Source organism: Rhineura floridana, chromosome 22 (assembly GCF_030035675.1).
Source record: "Rhineura floridana isolate rRhiFlo1 chromosome 22, rRhiFlo1.hap2, whole genome shotgun sequence".
NCBI classification, from domain to species: domain Eukaryota; kingdom Metazoa; phylum Chordata; class Lepidosauria; order Squamata; family Rhineuridae; genus Rhineura; species Rhineura floridana.
Window position 1 is genome coordinate 8,627,620 of NC_084501.1, and position 6,392 is coordinate 8,634,011.

Genomic DNA, 6,392 nt, shown 5'->3' on the forward strand with positions numbered 1-6,392 from the left:
GTCCAGGGTGGCAACAAAAGCACTGAAAAAAAATCATAAAAATAGACTTTAAAATATATGAAATCAAAACATCTTTAAAAACTTATTAAAACAAAACATCTTTAAAAACACCTTTTAAAAAAAGCTTTAAAAACATCTTAAAAAGCAATCCCAACACAGATGCAGACTGGGATAAGGTCTCTACTTAAAAGGCTTTGTGACCTTGTTCAGAGAACTCGTGCTATGGGGTAGCTACGGTATAAATTTATTTATTGCACTTGTATACCGCCCCACGGCCAAAGCTGTCTGGGCAGTTTACAGCAACCAAAAGCATTAAAACAAATATACAATTTAAAACACATATTTTAAAAACAATTTAAAAGACAATTTAAAAATTTAAAACAATATAAAAACAATTTAAAATGCAGTAAATAAATGGATAAGCCTCTGATCCAGCCATTATTATTTATTTGTTAAATTTATATGCCACCCTTCCTCCCAGGAGCCCAGGGCAGCTTCAAAACCTCTATTCAATTAGAGTCCGTCACCTTCCAAGACAGCCTTGCTCCATTGCCAATCTGCTCAGCTGATCTAAAAGAGAGGCAGACTGGTCCCTCATGCCGTCTGCCCTTGAACACTCGCTTTCCTTGTAGGACTTCATCTCTGGGCTACTCACCATCTTTGTCAGCCTACTCTTGGCACGGTCCACTTTGCCCACATCAGCGCTTTATCATTTTCACTGGAGACTTGCGGGAGAACACGACTCATTGCAAAAGTCTTAAATGATAAGCTTGAGGTCTTCTCTGGAGCTGGCCAGGTACTTCAGGTGCGTTTCAAGCGTTGGATTGATGTCGCATAAGTTCAGCCTAGGGGAAGAACCGTAACGAAAACAGCCAACATCATTATCATCTGCAGTGGAACAGATGGGCGTTGTTTTGGGCCAGACAAAACGATATGGGGCGTGATTGTGCACCCTTATGGGTAGCCAGAGACTGTTGATGGTCCACATCTTATGTGTGCTTATACTCATTATCTTACCTGATTTCTGTAAGGGTGAGACAGGTCAAGATGAGAACGCGCATGTCTTCGGCGCATCTGTCAGTGAAATGGTTGCCACTCAGGTTTAGCTGCTTGAGGCTAGTGTTTGCGGCAAGAGCCGATGGAAGTCTTCCACACCATGCGTCCGACCAACCATTTTCCTGGAGCCTGTGGCAGAGAGATACAGTGGTTAAGGCATACCAACCTTTGCGGAGCATGGGCAGAATTTTTGCTTCAGGTTTCCCCTTCTCCAAAAATTGGTCCCAACGGCGCACCCCAAGGACATTTTTGGGAAGCCGCTGCCCACCCACCCTACACCAGTCAGGTCAAAAGATTATTTTCAGAGTGCATTGAGCTCTGCAACTACTATTTAAGAAAAAAATAACCAGGCGTTGACAGGTGCTGACATTGTAATGTTCCACATGCAACACTCTATCACATGATTTGGCCCTCTCCTAAAGTTGCAGTCCTTTGGCCCGAGATCACCGGCCGCATAAATGTGGTTTTTGACACCTCACCTAGATTTACAGATACTGCTGTTCTATTGAATTATGCACTGGTCCTCCAGGACTTGACAGGAGGACAGTTTAATTGGCTTCTAAGGGCACTCATGGTGGCTAAACGGCTAACACTTCAGTATTTATTTATTTATTAGATTAATATCCCGCCCTTTCTCCCAGCAGGAGCCCAGGGCGGTTAGGAGAAGCTTACTCTACCCCCTAATCATACAGTGGTCAGAGGACATGACTCAACTGGCAGCATATGAGGTGATCTTCTGTAAACACAAGAAAGGTGGGAAGTTCTCAGTTACATGGACTCCTTACACCGATCTATTTGCTGTGTTGTCTGAGCATGAGGTTGGTGTGGACTGTGATGTTCCTGCTTATAGTGTAAATATGGTAAGTGCTGTTTATATAGAAGACATATGGTAAGTGGAGTGAAAGAGGAGGGGGGAGTACATGAGCAGTAGAATGCTGGATGATTGGCTGAGCGTTTGAATGGCTGGGAGTATAAATGGAAGAATGACAGTTGAATCTGGGTGGATGTTAGTAGGGTGGAGAAGAAGGTGTTTGGTGGTGGATGTTGGGAGTGTGGAGAAAGAGGTGTTTGAGGGGGGAGGTCAGGAGTGTGGAGAAAGAGGGAGTGGTGGTATCCCTGGTGGTGCCTAGTGAAAGGCAGTAGCCAGAAGCAGGTGGGAACCTGACAGGGAGAACCAGGGAAGGACGTCACATGGACCACCAGCCACCACTTCCCCTTCACCACCCCAGGCCTTACATGTTTGCACAGAATACATTGTTTTAATAATAAATGATTGATAAATAAATAAATAAATAAATAAATAATAATAGTATTGCCTACCCTTCACCAATAGGTCCCAGGGCAGGTTAGAAAATCTAAATTACAGTATTAAAAAGAATCAAAACAAGTTTTAATCACAAGGTTAGAGAGGGTTCTGAAAACATACATCTCAGGAGCCGAAGGCCAGGGTAAAGAGGTGTGACTTTAGCATTCGCCGAAAACTGTTCAGCGAAGGTGCTGGGCGCACCTCTTTAGGGAGGGAGTTCCACACCTTATGTATTGTGTGAGCATTGAAAAGTGTGCAAAGAACTAAGGATTAATGGGAAGTCGTATAAATGCCTTGTAAGCAAATCGGGATGAATACATGTCATGTGGATCCACAGTTGGCTCCAGAATCGTACTCAAAGAGTGCTTATCAATGGTTCCTTCGCAAACTGGGCGGAAGTAACGAGTGGGGTACACAGGGCTCGGTCCTGGGCCCAGTGCTCTTCAACATTTTTATTAATGACTTGGATGAGGAGGTACAGAGCATGCTTATCAAATCTGAAGATGATACAAAATAGGGGGGCACAGCTAATGCCGTAGAAGACAGAAACAAAATTCAAAGGGACCTTGATCGGCTGGAGCATTGGGCTGAAAACAACAGAATGAACTTCAACAGGGATAAATACAAAGTTCTACACTTAGGGAAAAAAACCCAAATGCACAGTTATAAGATGGGGGATACTTTGCTCAGCAATACGACATGCGAGAAAGATCTTGGAATTGTCATTGATCACAAGCTGAATATGAGCCAACAGTGCGATATGGCTGTAAAAAAAGCAAATGCTATATTAGGCTGCATTAACAGAAGTATAGTTTCCAAATTGCGTGAAGTATTAATTCCCCTCTATTCCGCACTGGTTAGGCCTCATCTTGAGTACTGCATCCAGTTCTGGTCTCCGCACTTCAAGAAGGATGCAGACAAACTGGAACGGGTTCAGAGGAGGGCAACAAGCATGATCAGGGGACTGGAAGCAAAGCCCTATGAGGAGAGACTGAAAGAACTGGGCATGTTTAGCCTGGAGAAGAGAAGTCTGAGGGGAGATATGACAGCACTCTTCAAGTACATGAAAGGTTGTCACATAGAGGAGGGCCAGGATCTCTTCTCAATCGTCCCAGAGTGCAGGACATGGAATAATGGGCTCAAGTTGCAGGAAGCCAGATTTCGACTGGACATCAGGAAAAACTTCCTAACTGTTAGAGCCATATGACAATGGAACCAATGACCTAGAGAGGTAGTGGGCTCTCCGACACTGGAGGCATTCAAGAGGCAGCTGGACAGCCATCTGTCAGAAATGCTTTGATTTGGATTTCTGCACTTAGCAGGTGGTTGGACTTGATGGCCTTACAGGCCCCTTCCAAGTCTACTATTCTATGATTCTATATTGTCGTATAACCAACCCATAAATATATCAGAGCAAATGCTCAATAAAGACCAGATATAATCTAACCGCTTTGTAAGCTTTGTGCAAGCAAATCAGGATGAATGTTCAATTAACAGGTCATGTGGAGAAGCCCTATGTCACCTGCCATCATCTCAAAATGCTTTGTGTAACCAAAGGAAAGATGGTTTGCTTGACACTTACGATAGTTCCTGTATCCTGCACCGTGGGTTGCCGAACACCTCCAGTAAGTCGTAGAGGCCCTGATCCTGCACCTTGTTCTTGGTCAGGTCAAGACTTAAGAGTGTCTGATTCTCTGAGAGGGCCAAACTCAGGTCTCTACAGCACTGTCCAGTAAGCATATTCTTTGCCAAGCTGGAAAGAATGTGGGGCAAAATCAGTGAGAAAGAGAAGAAGGGAGGGAAAGAAATCAAGCATGTAGCACAAGATGGATAAACACTGACATTCAAAACTTCCCTTTTTAAAAAAAATGAAGTGTCTAGTCCTCGTGTTCCAAGTATCTGCAAACAGCATCGATGGAGGAGAATCAAGTCCCAGAGTGATTGTCTGTTTTTTTCTTTGACTCCCAGACATGCTCAGCAACCCACAGAGACGCAGTGTGGTACAACCGTTAGAGCAGGGGTGGGGAACCTGGTGCTTTTAATATTAAGGTGCTTTCAATATAAGCTCGACAGGAGGGGTGGAGAAGCTACTACAACCCCCATCATATCTGACCACTGCCTGCTCGGCTACCCACAGAGAGGCAGTGTGGTAGAATGGTTAGAGCAGAGGTGGGGAACCTGGTGGCCCTCCAGATGGTGGCCCTCCAAAAAGGAAGAAGGAAACAGTATGTTACCGTTATGAATTATTTCCTCGACCATCCCGTCAAGGTTTGGATGAGACCACCTGCTCCTCAGAGCGTAGAGAATCTTCCACAGCTCAATCATTGGTGCTTTGCCCTTGGCAAGGATGTCGGCAACCAGCATCTCCGCTGCTTTGGTTGAATCCTGACGCTTCTCCAGGCCAAGATACGTCTAAATAGAACAGCAGATTTGACATTTAGATGAGCATTAGGCTTGGCTGGATCAGACCAAGAGTATCCAGCATCCTATTCCCAACAGATGATTTTGGGAGGTCCACACACAGAGCAACAGGGGCAATATCCCAGCCCTGCTTGTCCTCCAGCAAGTGAACTTCAGAGATGTGCTGCATTTGAGCCTGGTTCAGGTCAAATTTCAGTCCTTCAGGGTCTCACCAAACTTGGGTGTGTGAAATTGACATGATGTTGTCATAAACCTTACAGTGGCACTAGGTCTAAGCAGAACACAGGCAAACTCCTGTGTTTCAACAGCCAGATGGTGATGCTTAAGAACAGCCTTTTCCAATTTGCCCGCCAGATGTTCTATGAGCTCTGTCTCTCCCATCAAACCTAGCCAGCATGATGGAAGCTGGAGTACAACAACATCTGGAGACGACAAGGTTGGGAAAAGCTACCCAGTAATATTACTCTTGCAGAATCGTACAACAAGCTCTATCTGAGACAGGATCCTGTTTTGAAAAGTGGCCATGCACAGATGCTTCTGGAAAGCCCACAAGCAGGGCATCAAGGCACCCACCTCTTTAGCAGCAGCAACTGATGCTCAGATATGCTGCCTCTGCAAATGGAAATTCTTGTAAGTTAATGCCATCGTGCCAATGATAAACTTCCGCTATCTTCAGGAATCTGTCTGGTCTCCCTAGTGTGGTGTAATGGTTAAGGTGTTGGACTACGACCTGGGAGACCAGGGTTTGAATCCCCACACAGCCATGAAGCTCCCTGGGTGCCCTTGGGCCAGTCACTGCATCCCAGCCTCAGAGGAAGGCAATGGGAAACCACCTCTGAATACCGCTGACCATGAAAACCCTATTTGTAGGGTCGCCATAAGTCAGGACTGACTTGAAGGCAGTCCATTTCCATTTCCCCTTTAATAGAAAAAGTGGGAGGACTGGTCCTGGGCTCTGTGATCTTCAATGTTTTTATTAATGACTTGGCTGAGGAGGTGCAGGGAATGCTTATTAAATTTACAAATAATACAAAGTGCGAGGGATAGCTAATACCTTAGAAGACAGAAGCAAAATTCAAAGGGATCTTGATAGGCTGGAGCATTGGGCTGAAAACAACAGAATGAAATTTAAAAGGGATAAGAGCAAAGTTCTACACCTAGGGAAAAGAAACCAAATGCACAGTTATAAGATGGGGGATACTTGGCTCAGTAATACTACACATGAGAAGGATCTTGGGATTGTTGTTGATCACAAGTGTGATGTGACTGCAAAAAAGGTAAATGCCATTTTAGGCTGCATTGACAGAAGTATAGTTTCCAAATCACACGAAGTACTAGTTCCCCTCTATTCGGCACTGGTTAGGCCTTATCTTGAGAACTGCATCCAGTTCTGGACACCGTACTTTAAGAAGGATGCAGACAAACTGGACTAGGTTCAAAGGAGGACAACGAGGATGATCAGGGGACTAGAAACCAAGCCCTGTGATGAGAGACTGAAAAAACTGGGCATGTTTAGCTTTCAGAAGAGAAAACTGAGAGGAGATACGATAGCACTCTTTAAGTACTTAAGGTACACAAAGGAGGGCTAGGATTTCTTCTCGATCATCCC